The sequence below is a fragment of the Caloenas nicobarica genome, chromosome 10, assembly GCF_036013445.1.
Source record: "Caloenas nicobarica isolate bCalNic1 chromosome 10, bCalNic1.hap1, whole genome shotgun sequence".
Classification (NCBI taxonomy): Eukaryota; Metazoa; Chordata; class Aves; order Columbiformes; family Columbidae; genus Caloenas; species Caloenas nicobarica.
This window is the reverse complement of record NC_088254.1, coordinates 4,330,239-4,351,210: the sequence shown is the minus strand read 5'-3', so window position 1 is coordinate 4,351,210 and position 20,972 is coordinate 4,330,239.

Here is a 20,972-nt window from a genome sequence, read left to right as displayed (position 1 = left end):
CTCCTGGAAAATGTATAGATCTGGGGGTTACTTGAGCTGTATGTTAGGCAGCAGTCTCCAGTTCCTATGTGCTGAAATTTGCTCTCATTTCTTATCCCAGGAAAAATTTTACCTGAGTAATAACCACAGAGCAGACCAAATATTTGTCTGTTAATAGTCACTCTTTTTCTACTGGTTTTATCTAAAGACCGTGAGGTACCAATCCACCTATACAGTACAGTTTCTAAAACCCCCAGATACGCTCTGGGGTGTCTGATTGGCTCTGTCTGACAATGTGTCCATGTTCACACCTTATTTATACAGGGGAGCAGTTTCCTTCAAGCGCCGCATGCTGTGGACTCACCAACTGTTTAGAACTAGACCCCGAATTCGGACTGCAGAAGGAATTGTCCCTGTCGGAGCCTGAGGGGCCACTGCTCCAGCACAGGCTAGCGACAGGCACGTGCATCTCCAGAGCCAGCGTCTGCCCTCTCACCAGCACTTCTTCGTGTATACACACCAGCTGAATTGATCACCAACCATTCCCCCCTTGCCCTTTGGGTTACATTTTTCTTTGTACCCTTTCTGTATGCTTCTTCCCTTGCCTTTTAAATCATTTATGTTTCCCCCTTCTACCTCAAAAATGTGCCCTCATGTTTCTCTGGCTTTAGTAGTTAATTTTGAAAGTCAGCAGGGAGTTGAACTCCAAAATCATAAGGAATGCAACTTCACTCCAACAAAAGTTTTTAAGCAAACCAACTCTTATACTCCAGTTCCTTAAGACAGCTAAAACTCAGTGAGAAAAAACGTCTTTTTGTTTTTCCATTCCTTGTTTTACGAAAATATTGTGGATTGTAGTGCTATTGCATTGTGGAATACAAATCCCAGTTTAGACTGTTAAGGCAACAGAGTGAAATGTAACTTAAATGGCAATAAATTTCAAATGGTTTATGTACTGGTTCCACCAATTAATTATGCATATAATAAGAAGGATATAAAAGTAAGAACTGAGGTTCTATTTTACAAGCTGTGAGCATATCAGTTAGCTCAATGCTGTTAGATTCATTTGCATGCTGAACTTCATGGAGGAAAAGGAAGGAAAAGATATGGAAGAAAATATCGAAAGAAGCGTAAAGGAAAGGAAAACAGAGGTGGGATGTAATAATCATAAAGAATATAGCGCTGTTTTAATTTAAAAAAATTAAAAGGAGACAGAATGTGAATTAGGATCAGTTTACTGCATGTCTTGGATCACTCAAACGAAGGACAGAAATAATAACTCCATGGCAGATATGACTCAAATCTCTACTGTTCTGAAGTGAAGGTAGCTCCACTGAGATCAGAAAGCTATACTGATTTATATTAGCTGAGAATATTGCCCATGGACTTTACTGCTTTTCAGAGATCCTTATCCTAGCACAGCAGCAACACGAGATGTTTATCAGGTCATGCTGAAGTAACCCAGACTAAAAGGCAGTTTTACTTTTCTTTCAATCTCCTTCTGTTTGTCATTTCCCCATTAATGTTATGGAAAACAGTTTGATTTTCAAAACAACCCCCTCAGCATTTTTTCCCCTTGGCATTTATTTTATTTACCTGAATCCCCTAAGGCTGATCCTTCCCTGCAGATGGATCTAATTAATCTTTCCAGCAGTGCCCCTAAGACAAAAGAAAGTAATATATGTACAGATGGGACCGGGGCACTCCATCATCCATCCAAATAAGTGACCAGTAATGTGACCAAAACTATCCTCTTGAGGTTATTGACTGACCACTGTGAAGTCACACAAGGCTCAGTGTAAACAATAAATTTTATTTGCTAAGGTGGTACCCTAGAAAAAAAGATCAGTTTAAGGGAGCATATAATAAATTATTTCTGACATGAATAAATTATACAACTGGAAGGCAAATTGCCATCGTAAATTTATCTGCCAAATTAATTTACAATAGGCCTCTAGCATGACAATAGGTGAAATGTAATACGAATGGACGCAGAGTAAACAGCATTTCTGCATTGTTGCCTTGTATCTTCTACTGCTCACCAAGTTCAAAGAATACTCACTATTCCCAAACTAAAATGCTAGAGGGATTTCCAGTCCCAAGTTATCCTCTTGGATTTTGAGACCTAACTAATAGGAAAGTAAATGGATTCTTGCGTTGTTAGAGGTGGACAGCAAAGTGTTTGCCAGCTTTATGTTCATTAAGAAAAATAAATATTATCACCTCAATTCCTTTCCTACAATATTCCCTTTCAAAGGAAGCTATTTGATCCATGTTCTCTTTCCCAGTCAGGCTTTAAGCTGGCCACCTACTCTTTCTATCTTCTTTTCCAAACTGCTACAAGAATACAATAAAATTGAGAATTGTTTTCTTAACCAAAGTAAAATTTGCTGGTCTTACTCTGAAAACAAAAGGAGCTTGATTGTCTTTTTACTTGGGCATTAATTCTGCAGACTGCTGAGCAATTTGATCCTGATCCAGCAATGTATAGTACCAATGCTAGTAACGTAATAGCAATGAACTATGTTTTAGAGGTGCTCATGAGGGTGTTTTCCTGGGCTGGTACCAGAATAAACCCACAAATATCAGTGAGGAGGAAAACCAAGATCACTCAGTCTCAGACTAATATTCTGTCTGTACTATACATTAGTTTAGCTCACTGCTTTGGAAAACCACTTACAAACTGCCAAACAGTTGTGCAGAAGGGTCATACTGAACAACCAACATCCCATATAGATTTTAAGTAGCTGGACCTTTTAATGTACATGCACAGAATTTGGGCATTGACTGAGAGTGTTAGGAATGTGAGGGTCACTACCTTCTGTCCAAACTGTCCAACCATCACCAGCTGCCTCGAACAGTTCCGGCCTCCCAAAAGTCAGATTCTGCACGTGGCTTGGCAGCTGAGGGGGAGTTCACAGTCCCCAAGTCCCTTTGGTTCAGGTAAAGCAACAGGGCAGAAAGTAACAGTTTTGAAGCAACTTTAACCATCTGCCAAGTTTAAAAACCAGTAACGTATGAATGGGAAAAAAAAAACCCAAAAACAAAACCCCAAAAAACTATTCACATGATTAAACAGAGCTTTATGTTTTATTGGGTGCACAATGTACTTCATAAAGAGAAAGAAAAAAAAAAGAATTTATTGAATTTTAGAATCCATGAGAGTTGAGAATGGCCTGGCGGTGAAAGTTATCCACTGTGGAGAGCTTTATGCATGTTTTAATAGAATTTTTGTGGATCTGTGAATCAAGGATAGCTCTCTGAACGAAGAAGATCGATCCTGAAGAATCCCAGTAGATTTTTGACAAACTAGCAAATAACATTCTAGCCTCCTTTTCTCTCTCTCAAGTTTATCCTTTACTGAAGGAAGCTAAATGAAATAGTCTTTTCAGACTAATTCAACTAGTTTTGGAGATGCTTCCCTTCAGCCCAATGCCTTTGCTTCAGACAAGGTAACAAACAGCTCTTTAAGCAGTAGAGTCACTTGCACGTGCACAGGCCTCCTAGGCAAGGACTGGGCTGGGAGGAGCAGAGGATCTGAGGCAGGAGCTTCCCAGGCTCCCAAGGCTGGGACACATTCATCTACATAAATCTCCAGGAAATAAAATCAAGCCACCTCCAAGTCAAATAAGCTTTCCTAGGTATGTCCAACAGCCAGGAACAAAGTTACTATTCCCCTATGAGAGGCTTTTAAACAAATCCCTCATAGGATGTATTTTAATAGATGTCTCCAAATACACACTTGAGCCACGCAAAGGGTGGAGATGTTGATAAAGCAGCTGTTAAAACCCAGCCTTTTCTTTGGGCTATGTCTGCTAGTTTCCCTGTGTGGTCACAACAAATAACTGGACAATGCTAGAAAAGCGAGAGCGGTGCTCTGCGTGTTACACAGCCTTGGTTTGATACTTCAGGTTGTGACATTGGTGAAGTTTGGCTGCTAAATTGGAAATACTCCCCACAATCCCCAGTGAAGAAAAGTTGTTTCTTTTTCATTGAGGGGTTATCATGACATTAGAAATCAGTGATTTTCACAGAGGCTTTCAGGACCTCTGCAATTCTCATTTGCTCAAACAAAAGGCATTAATAAAGCTGTAGCTGTCAATATAAAACTAATCAAACGGTGTCAGCTCTTCTCTGAAGACAACGCAGGTCTATTAAGATTTACTTACTCAGGCAGATGGACCAAGCTGATGCATGGTCATTGGAGACTCTTAAAGGATCTTCATCTCCAGGGATAAAGGACCATGTTATTTTTTCCAAATGTCCAGAAGAAGAATGAGTGAGTTCAAAGGAATATATTCTCATTGAGGCCTGGACTGAACTCCCAACAGGGCCATGTCCTGAAGCTATAGAGGCCACATCATTTGCACAATCCCAGGTTTTACTCTGGTGCCCTGACCTTTGTGTATATGCTAGATTCAAAAGCTTTCCACTACATCTGGCAGACAAAAAAAAAGATGAAGAAAACTCATTTTTCCTTTCCTAACAAAGCAGAGTATTTCACATTCCACATAAATTAAAACCAGGAAATATGGATCTCATCTGTTAATTCAATTTAAAATTCCAAATGTTTTTGAAAGGTTTTTCATCAGCCTATTTCAAAGCAATGATAAGTCTAAGGGTTTGGAGTTAGTCCTTATCAATATAAACAACTGTAATTCTACTAGTTCCAGTGAAGATATGACAATTTATACTATCAGAGGATGAGGTCTAGAAATATGTAAGCTGTAGGTGTTCTAACTCTCATCAATCCTTCTCCCATCTTCGTTTTGTCCTGCTAAACTTTGCTCAGAAAATGGCATTGAGTACAACTGCTCCTTCCATTGTTAACCCTCTGACCTTCTAAACTAACATCCTTTGCTCCTTCTAATTCAGAAGGTTTCTGAGGCTTATTAACTAAACAGGCCAAGTGACTGTTCCCAACTGAAACCAGACTCTTTGACAAGGAGGTTATTGTTTTCCAGGCCTCCTCTCTAGTACTAGATCTGCGGATTTCAGACTGAAATGGAGTAATGCAGACATTTTTTGTCTAAACATTATCTGGAAAGCATCAAGATAACTCAAGCCACTTCCTTGTCAATTAAGATTAGAGGGGTCATCTCTAGGGACCTAAGTGATTACGGCCCTGATTTTCAAACTTGGATGCTGAAATTTGTAGCAAACTATATAATGAGGTATCTAAATAAAAGAACCTCAGTCTTCAGAATAAATAATAATTTGAGCTCCCAGTGATGGCTGTAAAAGGAGAGGGTGCTCAGCACCTCTATGAATCGCAATATTTTTACTTACGTGCCTCACTACATGCTTGGATGAATGGCTGAAAGCAATCAAATTTGGAAAGTATGAACAGAATTCTCAAAAGATGCTATATTTAGGCTTCTAAATTCATAGTTTAGGATCCATGTGATTTTCAAAAGTGCTTATGAGCAAGGGTCTATTTTTGAAAATTCTTTCCCTTTTCTTTAGGTAAGACAAGAAAAGTCTGATGTTCTGAATGATCGTACAGGTTGAAGGTTCTTCATATAACACATCCTAGTAAAGCAGAAATTCTGGCCGAGATCCAGGGGCATACTACCAGGGGCTTCAGTCCCTTAGGAACAGCAGACATATTTTTACATTCATGCAACCCATTAGGACAAATAAGTCACTTTCAACAGAATTTGTCTGCTTTTTCTCAACAGCCCCTTCCTCAAAAAAGTCCATTCAAAATCTAAGAATCAAAGAAATCGGTCCTGTACACCACAAAATATCTTTGAACTCCTCTTATTTTAAAGATCATGGCAGTAAATTTCCTGAAGTATTATCCTAAGGAGGCTGCAGTTTCTCTCATCAGCACCACCTAGTGCAGAGTATGCTTCCAGTCACTGCACCCACATGTAGCTCCTCCATCTGTATCCCAGATGCGTTCAGCCTTGAGCAGTTTCCTATGAGCATCTTCCATCAATAATGTTAACAGGAAAAACATGGGAGAAGGACAGGATATTATGTCAAGTAATTTCAAGATATCAGCTCTCAAAGTAACATTAAGTGAAATACTACAACTGCATTTCAGGACAGTATTTTCATAAAAGCTGACATACGAACAATAGAAAATTTATTACATAGGTTCACTATTAAAGGGGAATTACTAAACTTTAAACTTGCTTGTGCTGATGTAATCTACTTTTCAGAACAGAGGTGACAGAAAAAGGGGCCACAGTGAAGCTGCAGGGATATTTAAATTTTTATTTTAATGTAATATTGGCTTATTTTGCAAAGAGTATCAACATGTTTCCATTTCAGAAATCTAAACAGCAATCCCAAACTACAGATTTTAGAGTGAAAAGCTAAACAATTCTTTTTTACCATTGATTGCTGCGGGTCACCGAATAAAGAGCACTCTCCTCATCTGAACTCTATTTGTGCCCCCAGAGTGTTGGATGGCTATGGCTTTCCAACCCATACAAGAGATTCTCCCTTTAGAGTGTTTGTGTCTGGGCAGATAGTTTATAAAAGCAGAAATGTCATTACGTGCACATTTTAAAAGCAATACTAAGTCTACACCCAAAATAAAAATTCAATAGTTCCATGTAAACAGCCAGACCTAACTCATAAAAGGGCCTATGAACACAGACAACACTAATCTTTTTCAACTATGCACTGGTTTTTAATATTGCATTAAAAAGGCCCTCCCAAGATCAAAGTCCCCACCATGCCAGATGCTATAGATGTAACACAGTCTACATTTTTTCATTCATAAATAATTGTGAATGATATTTTCTTGGCACAAACAAATCAACATATTTATCTGGGATCCAGGCTGCAGAATCTCAGCTAAAATGAAGGCTACAAGCTTAAGCGGAATTTCTAAAGAGAAATGGAGTCCATATGTCAGAGACATAACTTCAGATTATCACAGCTGGAAATGAAGAAATGGTAGTATATTGATTAATTTTGATTTTGCTTAATGAGCTATGACAGAAAGCCACTAAGCTGAATGCATCTTCCTTTCTGGAACAGGAGGGGTTCTGCCCATAATACCACTGACTTTGAATGGACTCTGTCTAATGTTTTTTTGGTTTGTTTTGTTTCTGAAATTCCATTATCAAATGCCAGAGTATTAATAAGGAAAGGAAAAGACTTAGACGAACCAGCTTCAAGAGAGAGAGAGTTTAGTAATGGAGGCTACTTTCCTGAACAAACTGATGTTCCACTATCAAAGCAAGATTACTGGGAGGGCTGCCTACGACACTGAAACAAGAGGGAAAGGTTGGTAACTATCAAGGAAACTAAACCGTATTCAGGAGCTTGTTGTGCTCCAGAAATCTGAACTCACTCTCCATGAAGGACTTGGTACACTCCACATTTCAGCAGACTGTGGCATAGGTGGCATAACACTTAGGCAGCCAGCCTATGGGGTACGCAATACCTCTGCTTCCAGGTGCCAGATACGGGAGCTGAACCTGCAAAGTGAGAAACTGAGAGGCAAGAGCGTTGATCAATGGAGGGAACTACAAACTGGATAGAAATCAACACTTTGGCTCAGGCACAAGGGAATGAGGCACTCCTGGCAAGGCGCACAAGGATAGGTCGTGACACCAGCTACAATTATCTTGGTCTACCGTTCCTCGTGTGAGAGCTTTGCTAGTCTTCTCAAGTGACACCAGCAAACCTCTCTGCAAAAGAGCAACACCTTGCTGCTTACAATTTGCAGACATCCCAGTTCCAGAAACAACATTTGCCTTTGGGAAATGGGCTAAGCATCACAGAATTAATAATGAGACATTTACATTAGCTCATTAGAACAATTATAGACACAAAAACCAAGGTTCACTGTCCCTTTTAAGTTAACAGCATTTAAGTTCCTCCTGACTTTCTGCTGTTAAATCAGACCTTCATTCTGATTATTTATTTCTTGCTTCAGAAAGACACTGCCTGTAGCTGTGATTAGACAGAATATACTTCCACGACAATCTCTAATGCTCTTCCCATGTTTTCCAGTCTAATGACTGTGACAGCATAGTTTGCTGCTGGCTAAAGGTTTCAAATTCTGTTTTATCTGACAGTTCTGAAGGCTTGCTTGTGCCATGCTCACATGCAGTGAGTGGTCTGACACTGACTATAAATAGTATGCCACACTAGTCACTTTGGCTAGGAAGAAACCCCATAAATACATGTAATGTGTTACGGGCTTAAGCCATTGTCTCACGCATCCGAAACAACTCGGAGCCAGTTCTGCTAGCACACATTTCAGGTGGAGTTCCCAACCTTGGGAAAAGCTGGGCAAAAACCAGGTGAGGTCTTTGAGCAGTCACACTGTATGATCCTGCTGAGAGAGCCAGGCCGTGCAGCCAGCTCTCAAATGCCATCCCTTCCTGGGGGTGCTGTGACATTAAGTACAGCCGACAAGAGGAGGAGGTGGGCCACCCTGCTTACTGTGAAACACAATGGCAATGACAAGCAAGACAGGAACACACAGGATAAGTGACGCACTGAAAAGACAAGCAGACAGCTATGCTACCAGTGCTATGCTTCCCAAGGCAAGAATTAAAAGTCCTCAGTAACTTGCAGGATCTCTAACTTGATTTTTTTTTGGCAGAGACCTTAGCTCTTCCCAATAAACCCACTAGTAAGCTGGAAAAAAAAATCTGTACCACGGTCTCCCAATTCTAAATGTGTATCAAAAGTGGAATGTAAATAGTATGTAAGGCCAGCTAGAGCTCATACAGCGCTAATTAAGTGCACGGCAGTCCTGACTATTATATCTATAAGACTGTTTACTGTTGCTTGTCACAGCCCAACAGCAGCACATCAATACTCTGATTTCACAATAGATTAAAACCTTTCATTTCCTTGCCTTGGGCACTGACAGCAATAGAAAAGAGGAGGTCATTTATTCATGACATCACTGCTTGTTTTGGAGCAGCTCTGCTGGATTGACTCTTTGTGATCTCTAGACACGATACAATGTTGTAGCAGATGAGAATATTAGGATGGCACTGTGTGCATGTGTAGAAAGATGATGGGAGTATTAGAAACATTTAATTTACAAAGCCATCAGGCATACAAGCCAACACATTGGAACAGTTTTTAAGTCCTTTACATCTCCCCCAGGCTAATTGTTTCACTTCTGGGACAAAAAGAAATAATTGATTTTTGGAATTTTATCAGAAGAATATGAAGAAAAAATACTTTCCTTAGCCTGCAACTTAAAAGAACGGTACTGTAGGAATCTGATGTTTTAATACTAGCTGAATATTATGTTTATATTAAACTAATAAAATTTAAAGGTGCCACAAACCAAGAAACGAGATCATATCTTCTTGTGATTTTCCTACAAATTCCTGTAAATGTAAAGAACCGGAGAAAAAATATTATTCTGATATTCTTTTCAACTTCTTTAAACTGTGAACTGTAGGATCCATCAAATTTTGGTGTTTTCTTCAACCTCTCTTTGGAGCCAGCTCTGCCCTATAGGGTTAGTTTCAGTTTGGAGATGGGAGGGAAATCCAGTGAATCTTAACCAAGACTCTGCATGGTCACTATGGTCATCTGTGAGCACACAGTAGCAGGGTCACAGCATTTGTTGTTTCATGTCCCCTTTTGTATCTTTTCCAAATAAACAGTATAGAGGAAAGCATAAAAAAAAAAAAAAAAAAAGGTAGCAAAGCCACAGACCCACAGGAGGACTCTGTGCAGCACCTACTGCAGTTTTAAATGCATTGCTTTAAATTGATTTGGTTTTCTACCAGCTGTATCTCACCAGGGTGCATATTTAGAGCAATAGCATGAAAAAACCTCACACTTTTAAGTGAGATGCCAGAACTGGAATTTGATAAGGAAAAAAAAAATTGGAAATCGAATTTTAAAAATCCTTGTGATATCCCCATTCTCCTAGGAACACACATTGACAGAAGAAGCCTCTGGGCCAGGCAAGAGCAGAAAATAAAGAAGAGACCACTGCACTTTCACGCCTCTAGAGGAAGCCCTGTGGTATAAAGCACTGCGGGCACTGTGGCAGAAACACAGATTTCCATTGCAGATGTTAATATGGTCTCCTGCTTTAGGAAATCATTATTTCTCTACTGCTTGGATCAGTTCTATGAAGATTAACTCCTGCCAGAACGGATGTCACTGTACGGATATCTAAGAAGTTCATCTGCCAAAAAAACCCAAATTAATGTCCTTCACATATATACACTTTTGTATACAGCACCTCCTCACCATTTTTCCCTACTACACAGAATGGTGCAATCCCACAGCTAGAATAATACTACTTTATCTATGAGACTGATTTCACTATTAAGCAAGCTTTTATAAAAAGGTAGTGTTTCATCTGGAACATCACAAAAATTGAGCGATTTGCTATCACTTTCATTAAATGCATGCCACATTCATATACAAAGAATATCTTCCCACCAACTTTGAAAGGTACTCTTAAATGAATGAACTCTTAATGCAATTGAAGATGGGGGAATATACTCAAAGGGAAAAGATAAGGAAAAGCAGCTAATTACTTGCGTCACTTTCAGAGTTTAAGATGTATTTTTTACATCATAGATTCTATGTAAACCATTTTTTTCACCCTACGCCATTTAAAAAATGAACCCTAGTAATCGCCAAGTTTTTAGTTATTATCTACTCCAAAGCAGTTAGTGCTATCTTTCTGATAAAGCATAATACACGCAGAAACAGATCTTTACCCACTATACAAATAAACAAACCAAAGATGTACTATTTTTCATCACAGCAATGAATTTCAACTGCTGCTTTAGGAAAGTTTAAATTTTGGACTTGAAAGGAGCTGTTTTGTTCAGTGAATCTGTTAAATCCAATAGTCTCTCAATGACTGCGTGATTCTCTGTGAGCTACTTCTAATTTATTTAATGATATTTAATTAAGTCCCCATAAATGCTCATTTTTAAGCAGTTTCATCATTACCAAGAATGCCTGCTATTAACTGCAAAGAGGGTAGCCCTGGGCACAGCAACATCAAAGATTAATAAATCAGCTTATTGTTTCAGCAGTACAATTTCAAATCTATCTATATCTGCCTCTGAAAGCTTTCTAAACTAGCTAATGGTGCAGTATTATAGTTCTCATTGTATATAAGTTTATTTAATTACACTAAGTATTCATAGTTTTCTTATCCCGATTATTACAAAAGATGAGCTGATGGATGTTCAAACAGTCAGGGCATTCACGCACAGGCGGCTATTTACTTCATTTGTAATGCATGTTAACATGATGATACATCTGTTCTTGTAACTTTACTGTTTCAAAGGATACTGATTTTGAAATGGATCCAATGATTTCATATGGAGATTATTTATTATATAATAATAATTCGGAACAGATTTTCCTACCCTTCCTCAGAACGGGTTGCATGCAATCTGTCAAGTATGTCCATTGAAACCAAAGAGGTACTCCAGGAGTAATATACTGTTGCACGTGAAAAAGAGAAGCAGACTCCAGCCCACAGCTGTTGTTACCACGACTATTGCAGAACCTATTATACTGAGTGACAAATGATAAAAGGGACAGAGTTCGTGGCTATGAATGGTCTTGAGAGTGAAGACAAGTAGCTTATGCTTAGCATGATAAAGATACGAGACCAAGTGAGTCTGCGCAGATGAGTCAGAATGGTTATAGCAAAACAATTCTGGAGAAAGCAATCCCAATCATCAAAATAGAGAAAATAATATTATAGCGGCAGAGGCTCAAGTCTCAGGATAAAAGTTTAGCCCTGTGGCTGTCATTATCATAGAGATATTATGGAGAAAGTTTCTACAAGCTTTAGAGACAGGCATATAGTAACATCGAAAAGAGGCAAGTCAAATGTGAAGTCCAAGTCCCATGTTTTCCTTAGTGACTGGGAAAGTCAAAGAAACGGACATGGGGCAGAGGAAGGGAGACAGTTTATAGAGAAGATAATGAGCTCTTTTAGGCTAGGTTAAACTTCAGCTGGTTGTGAGACCTTAATTAAAAAAGGTTAGATCTAGGAGATAAAAGTACAGTGATTCAAATTGAAATTGTAGGGGAAAATGACATTATGCAGACATAATGTAAGGTGAGCGAGAAAGATTTACTTCAACAAATATGCTGTAATAATTATGTGCTGTTGCTAATTTTACACTCATTTTACAAGGTCAGTTCTACCTGCAAGTACAACAGAACAACTACAGCTACACACAGAATGTATTTCCTTTGAAATAATGGGGAGTCGGAAACATCAAAGAGACATTTGCCTCTACAGGGAGATGGGGATCTCCAGCAGAAATCTGTCATCACCTACTAGAATGAGATCCTTGAATTCGTTCTGAATCCTCAAGTTTGTTTTTCCTTCTCTATTTCAGCTGTATGTTTAGAACCCGACTTTCTACAGTGCTCGCTGTCTTGTCGTGCAAACTTTATTTACACTCCCCATGAACCCGTTATCACACACAGGCCCCATACAGGATGCAAAGGGATGCCAGTTCTAAATTCCTGGACCTCTGATATCAGTGCTTTTAATTACAACAATTTTGCAAGAAAATAGGCATCCAAACCCCAACTATTATGCCTACAGCATTATGTTATCTGAGCTTGTGTGTTTGCAGTGGAACGAACTGCAATGATATTAACATTCTGAACATCTTAACCCTGAGATAAACATGTCTCTGATCAAAGTTCAGTATATGGCGCATTTTTCAGAACATGGGTCACGGATTCTGGTTTCATCAGAGGTGAAAACAAAATATAGCCACTCCAAAAAGGAAAGGTTATAGCTGTTCTTGCAAGGAGCTGGAGATGGCGTCAAAAAAACTTGTTGTCTTGACACAATTGCATTAGGGCAGGACCATCTAGCAAACCCTATGATTTAGCCCAGTATCTGCCCATGCTGCCCAGTTTGTCTCCTCTTGCCTCAGCAAAGTGGTCTATGTGCCTGGCGCTAGCTGGGCTTCACCACAGAGCAGCAGGTAGAGAAAGAAGCAGTAGCCTGGGGCTGTTTCCTTTCTCCTTGCACAGTGCAGCAGCCTGAAAAAGTTCAGATCAGCCTGAGAGGACAGTCCTTTCCACACTAACTCCCTGTGTGTCTCAGATTTCCCCGCTCGTCTGCCCCTTTGCTTACAGACTGCCTCCCAGATCTGTTTTACCAATCAAAACATAGTCCAATTAGGTTTTCAGCAGTTTGCTGAAAAGTCGGTCAATGAAGCGCTTGGAAGGACCTGAGAATGTGTTTTCCAATAGATTTAATGCCTTCGAGGGCAGAGCCTTTCTTTGCTGCCTTGTACCTCCCTCTTGAAAACATTGGAACATTTGGGGAACTGTCACATTGGATTTTGTTACTGTGCTCTAATGCAAGGAGACTGGAAAGTGACCCTATTCATACAAAAAAACCCCAGACCAGCAACAACAACAAGAAATTGTGCAGACACCAATGCAAAGATGGCAAAGGGGATTGTGTTTACAAGGCAAGCTGTTATTTTCTTTAAGGAGCTAGACAATGTAAAATCCTCACAGAAAAAGTCACTCTGTTAACAACTGAATTTTGTCCACTTGCTTTTAGAGGAAACGTAGCTCTCAAATTCAAGATATTGATCACTGACATTTCTGCTTTTATTTGGTCTTTCTAAAGCAAAACTGTCCCCTGAAACCCATGACTTACAGTCTGCATCTCTTTAAATCAGCACCTTATCAGTGGCTGCTATAACATATTTCTATTACTATATGTAATAAACCCAGGAACTTGCCACCTCTGGGGAAAAAAACCAAACTGTTCTTGCTGTGATTTGCACAGAAGGAGCGGTGAATACACACGCACCATAACGGGCCATGCCTGCCATTGTGCTGAGGATAAGCAGGCACTCGGGTTTATGGCTCATCCACTTGCAGGGTCAGGAGGATGACTGGATTCTAGCTATCCAGGGCTTAAGTATGTCAGATTGCAGCTCACATTACTAAGTCGCCTTTAGCTTTTGTGCATTACTCTCCCACCAAAGGCCTTCTCCTGGGCATTACTTAGTTGCTCAGAAGCTGAAACCTGGCACAAGAAGCAGTATAAGGAAACAGGAGACGACTGGTCCTTGATACTTACACTGGAAACCTGTAATTTGTTTTTTCTTCACATTGTAAATATTTCAATTCTGAACATGTGCTGGAAAAGCTGCTTTTCAAAATCTAAAACTGCTGCAGAAGATCATGTGCCAATATTTAGACCACCCGGCTATGAAGCTGCATTTCCCATTCTCTCTTCTGATGTTTGATAGAGCACCTTTTATATTGAAAAGTGACTCTACTCACAGAGGGCCCCAAAACCCACACACATTTTATCAAAATGCATGGAGACTCTACTAGGAGCATCCCCAATTCAGGGACAGAAGAATCTGACCTAGGAAAACATCAGCTTAAAGTATCTCCTTAAAATTGATTCTTCAGGATTTGGGCAACAATCTCTCCTGAGGAGATGGGAGAGGGCTTTTATTACCTTCATCTCCTGTTACTGACACTCAGAACCAGCAAAATACTTAAACTTCATGCTTCAAAATACTTTTACTTCAATACTAAAACATGTAGTGTATGCTTAAATCCTCTGCTGAATTATTACCTGAGCACAGTGTATGTGCTTATTTCAGCAGTGCAAAAGGGCCAAACAAAGCCCTCTACTTCCTGAGCATTCTCATAAAATCCCCATTTATCCTGGCAGTCCAGACAGGACCACTGCTCTCCCTTCTCTGATTTAATACTGAGCTAGTGGCCCAAAACTACAGTTCTCTGCTTTCTAAGACTGTGTTCATGTGGGCAAGAACTGGTCCTGTGTTTGTCTCTTTGCATTAGATTGGGGAATGCTGAGCTGGCCAACACATATTTTTACTGCCACCTTGCTTCGTGGTAAAATTTCTACGACAGAGCTTTTACTGTTAAACAGCCAGTTATGTACTTGTACCAATTCCATATGCTATTACTGTCATATACTGTATATCACATGAATATCCAATACAGTGTTTTGTGCTGTTGGCATCGATCCTCCCATCACATTCATTGATTTGAAATTCACTGAAATCAGGAGGCGTTTCTTCTCTTTTTTTTGGTTCTATGTCTGACTTTGAGAGCTGGAGACCTAGATGATGATTACCACACATACAAAATCTATAATTTCCTAATGCCATGCTTCTGCTCATGTCATTAACACACTACTTGACATAGGTGGCCTAAAACAACCAATCATTCCACTAGCAGTCAGGAATTTTTTTCACTATATGAGACACCCATCATTGGTACAATGCCAAATATGAATGAAGTACTTACGATGGGAACTCGCACTAGCAGAGAAAAGTGTCCAGCATGTTATATGAGGTATTTATGGAACTGATTCAGTAGACACTTGAACATGTGCTCAGGACCTAGTAAAATCTATGAGACATGAACACATGCTCTTGCTGTGCAGAAATAGTGTGTTGAATCACCACTGTAAAATGGGTTTCACAGCCAGCAACTGACACAATGATTTAACAAACGTATGTGGTTTGATGCAAGCATCTCATCCGGAGAGGGCTGAACGTAATGTTTCATGATGTGCCATGCTTAGTCCTCCTCCCACCGACTTCCATGGGAGCCAGAGCATGCGGAGCACTGGCACTGATCCTCCAGCACAGTATTAACCTCTGTGTAAGGTTAATACTGTCAATTCGATTCACAAGGGTCTGTGAGCCAGACAGGCAAGCTGAAGAAGAATAAGCCTCTCTCACAAGGAGACAAGAACACGAAAGACGTTGCCCAGCAAAGTCATCAAAGCAAACAGCATGAATGAGACAGTGTTGATGAAGACAGAAGTGGCATTGAAGGCTGCAATAACAAAGCGGGGCAGTGACATGAAGATAAGTGGTAAAGTAATTGGCTGGTTGAGCCAAGTGTATCCATATAGTCAGCTTGCCAGCAGCCCATGCAAATGGATACTAGGCACTGGAGATCTAAGTGGTGATTATGTAAATATATTCTAGATGGTGACACAAAAATACATAGGAACAAACACTAAACACGACTAGAGGCTTCTGAGAGTATCTGCGCCAATTATTACAAACATTCTTTGCACCTACTGTCAATGAATGAAGGGTTTTCTTCCTGAGTTTTTTTACTAATTAATCTCAAAAAGACAGAGTTGCACCCTCTACATTTGATCCTGTAAGAATTTTTTATATCAAAATGACCCTTGAAGTTACAAAGGTGCCACATTGCCAGTCAGTTTCTAGCTCCCCACTCCAGCAAAAAGTAGGCTAGAAGCCAATTTAAGCAGCCTAATGGATTGTGACTTTACAAAGAGAATCCCTAAGAGCGCGTAAAATTAATAAATTTTACAGTGAAGCAAACAACATATTCAGAGAATGGAACCATTATGCCTTCATTCTATCATTAGTGAATTGTGAGCAGCTTGGTCGGGCAGAGAATGTTGCAAAGCAGGTGGAAGAAACTCCTGCCCTCCTCCCCATCTCCCAGTTCAGCAACCTATTCAAACACTTGTCTGCACGGATCAGAAAAAAATCATGTTTTCTCTTGTCATCTTTGTCATCACCCATCCTAACTTCACATGCAAGTAGAAGAACTAGCATTCTGGGTAAAAGGTGCATGGGATCCTCAATGCCTTCATGCTCTTGCTTTGTGAGAATGGTATCTTGGTTTGTACAGGTAGGGATTGCAGACAGTTTCACACTTGAGAACTGAACATCCCTTGGGTGACACTTGGCACAGAAAAGCCGACTAATGTGCATGTGTGACAGCATTTCCTTCTGTAGCATCAGGTATGGATACCAAAGTAAAAAGTACACGATCAGGCTTAAAACAGTAGTTTAGATTCTGTGATCATGATTTAGGTGCTCACAACAGCCAGTTATTAACTAACAGTCAAAAATGTTTTCCTAAAGCTCAAGTACTTCAGTTTTGGTACGTAAAGTCATAGATTAGGTCCTCACTAGCTGTCATGTATATCTGAAGCCACGATACATTAATTTGGTAAAACACGGGAGATTCGTCATACTGGAGAGAAAAGTTTTACTGCTAGATTTGATGTATGGGCTGAAACTTTGTGTTTTGTAAAAGCAAGTCCCAACCACATGCCTGATGTTATAAAGGGCCTTACTTCCATCCTGACAAATGAGCACCAGATGTTTCTTTTATCGTACTTGCATTTTTTATAGTCATTCAACATTTCAGGCTCATGTTAAGGTCTTAGAAACTCTCCCTGACCCACCTCTTGCCCCATAAAGAAAAGAGAAGCTGCAAGAGAGAACAAAATCAAGAATAAAATATAATAATTCTGATTAAATGCAGCAAATTTATGAAAGAATAACTGAAGTCTTTCCACAAGGAGAAAGAGAAGATAGGGTAAGAATAATGTCTGGGTTCACTTATAATCAAGAACAGACCAACAGTTACAAAATCTCTCACGAAGAACAATGCTTTTTTGCTTTTTTTCTTTATTATGCCTTTCAAAACAAGTGTGCTCTGAAAGGTTCCCTCTGACCTATAAATGCCATAACCAGGAGATTAAAAGGACTGTAATTACATGTAACCATTCTGGCTTCTCTGCAGGTGACAGTGGGGGTGAGGTTGCTTCCATGGAGGAGGGAGTCTAGCTTTTAGGATTTATTTGTTTAATTAACTGTTTTATTTTCTTCTTTTCTTCCTAGAAGCAGCTGTTCATCCACTCCAACCTCACTGCCCACCTCATCCATTCTGAAGGAAAATGCTTTTCTCTGACCTGTACCCTAGAAGGCCACCTCGGGCTGGAACTGCACAGTGCCAGTCAGAGAAAGATTTGTTCCTGCAAGTGCTGCGACTCGTTTGCATTCCTGTTATGCTCAGTCTCTGGCGGTTTTGATTTTCTTTTCCATTTTTGTCTGTCCCAAGAACTTTCCACTGCTTGTTGACTGAATACATCAAAAGGCTTGATTTCTTGCTAGAGAGGCAATTTAAGTGTAAGCTTAAAGAAATGTTGATGTGTAGGTACACGCTGAGAGCACACAACAAGAGGCTGAGAAAAGGGTTCCATTCCTCGATCTACCCCCTTGCTTCACATTTCACCCATCCGTGAAATGGGATAATGACCCTTCCTTAACTCACAGGGCTAGAATGTCACTAACATTTGGACTTGGTTTCAGACTGTTAAAGAAGAGCTTTTCTGTTATATTATTTCCCTGTTTGGGCCAGCACTTGGACTAAAGATGTGAGTGCAGTTTCAACTCTATATCCTATGAAGTCTGCTGGCTGGCTGTGGTGCCATCACCTGGAACACGCAGTGCCTTTACAATAGAGGTTGTGAAAAATAGAACTTCAGGAAAATTTATACTTGACTCCACATCCCACTTCAGCTGGTTTGGACCATCAAAGACAAACTCATCCATGAAAAAGCATATGAAGTTGCAAGAGAAGGGAAGAAAGGGACTGCAACTGAAAAACGTATAACAAAGAAACAGGTGAGCAGAGGAAAACAAAAGCTGAAAGTCTATCAAAATGGCACGCAAGCAACTGGGCTCATTTCAAAAGTGGAACTACAGACTGTATGAGGATCTGATTTTCTGTGGTTCTTGTTTTTGTCTCAACTACCCTGACACTAATGCACCACCCTGCTGATGGGTGCATTATACCTGCTCATACACTGTCTTTCAAGAAAAAGGTATATGTACTGTGTGTTGCTGCTTTCCTGGAACTTGATGGAGGGGACAGATATCTGAAATGAATGAGTGACCAGTGCAAATGCCATTCCAATCCATCCCCAGGAGCACAGTCCCTTAGTGGGTTCTTAGAGGCACATCAGGCAACACAAGCAGAGGATTCTTTGCTCCTGCCACAACCGTTCAGAGTCTCCAGACAAAGAAGGATGCAGAAGGATTAATGTTCCATTGTGAATGCCAACCCGTCGCTACTGGAAAGAAGAGGAGATTATCTTGATGCTGCTGCCCCACAACGGGCAGACGGTATAAATCTGTACGCAGACTCCACACTCTGTGAAAAGTCGCCTTTTGTTTCTGCGGCACCTGCAGGTTTCTGTGACTGATCCCACACTGAACCTTAAGATGGAAAATCAAACCCAAAATTGACGGATCAGCCCTGAAAGGGACCTGTAACTTAACCTAGCCTTCTGCAGGTACAGTTTGTTACACAGTCCCTTTTCTAAACTGACAAGGTTGTACCATCCTGATAACCACAAGAATACATATTCATGAATGACCCACTTGTGTACACACCACACATAACTTCAAATACCATTATCATTTTCCTCAAACCCACCGCTAAACGAATTATTTAGCATGGAGAGGGGAAAGGAGTTGACATGTCTGAAAACATTGGAATGCTGTAGTGTCCATGTACCTGCAGAGCTGAAGCTCCCAGTTAATTATCAAGCCTTACTGTTTTATGGAAGCTCATGTGTCTTCAGGACCTTAATAAATCAAGGCTTACTTGGCATTTGGCTTCTGTGTAAGGCTGGGCAGGTGTTGAACAGTGAATGCTGATCTGAACAGTGGCTGCAATAGCTGGCCACAATGGCTCTCAGCCTATTAGTTTTGAAACGAAGTGTTTTGCTCTCAACTTCTTCTCTACAACTGAGCTTTGGGCTGGGAAGTGCCTTTTGCAATGTTTATATGGCACCTCAAAGTCTTGGCCTAATTCACTTCTACATGTTAGCACAACATCATGGTGACCATAATGTTTTTAAATACATCAGTTTTTTCCCCTTGCAATGCTGTTTAAAAACTGTCATGTAAACACACAGGCACTCGTAAAGTATTATTCCGATTAGGGTTGAAATATCTATATAGGTACAAAGCATGCTACTGCTCCAGAAGAAGGACAAACATGTAGAAACACACTCTCAGTTACCATTCCAAGGAAGCAGTGTATCCATAAACCAAACACGTGGCACAATTTCCTTCAGATTATCCTCCTGATGCACCAGAGCAGCATCTAATCAGCGTTCACTCCAACAAATACAGATTTGTGTCATAAGTGATGTAGGAAATAACCACCAACCTCACTCTGCACTTGCAGGAGAACAATAACTATCTTTTCCCACGAAGGCCTAAGGTGTTCCATGTACAAAATAAACACAAGCACATAGAAGAACTTTGCATGGTGTGAAAACTCTGGAGGAATTCAAAACACTTTGTCAAAGGTTGTATTACAGTACTGCAGTACTCTATACTGAATTGCAAAACTAAATCCTGATCACTTGAACATAAAGTGAAAGTATTACATTTTAAGCACAAATTTAAACAGAAGAATTCTTAGGAGAGTCCTGGTAAGGAAGAAAAACAGATTAATTTCTCTCATTTTTGGACAATGCTTACTATTGCATCATTACTAACAAGAAAATGAGCATTTCTGAAATTCAATATATTAAAGCAGTGTGCCTTGAAATCCTCTCAGAGCTCAACCTAAATAATCAGGGAACTAAGGACTCTGTAATTATATGTAATTATATGTAGGAGTTTTACCCAGATTTTCATTCTTGACTGCAGAACTGTGTTAAGACGCATTCAGAATTCCTGTTTTGGTTGTTACTTTGCTTACTCAGACGAGTTCTATTGATCTTAAAGAGCTTTGTGTACACATAAAGCCTGATTAAAAGCTGTGAAAGGCCACTGATCCTTTGTCTTTAAGCTTCAGGGAATCTGATTTATTCTCTTGAACTTTAATTCTGACATTTTTTCCACTTCTAACTCAAGCAAAGGCAGCAACTTAAAATATTCAACTTCCAAAAAAGCCATACCTTGTTGGTTTTTTTTTTTTCTGGAACAGATGATCAGTAGGGAAACTCGTCTCACTCCAATGAAACTAGAGAAGGTTCTGTGTTGTGGTGAGCGAAACGGGCAGTACTGCCCAACTCCTACGGCAACTCAAGGATCCCGGGAGCCAGCTGTTCGTAAAACGACGCAACGGCCCGGGCTAAGAAGTAAATTTTCTGCTCAGTCCCGCCAGGCCGGCTGACATTCCTCCTCCACGGCCTTCACAAAGGGCCGCCAGATCCAATTTTCTGTCAG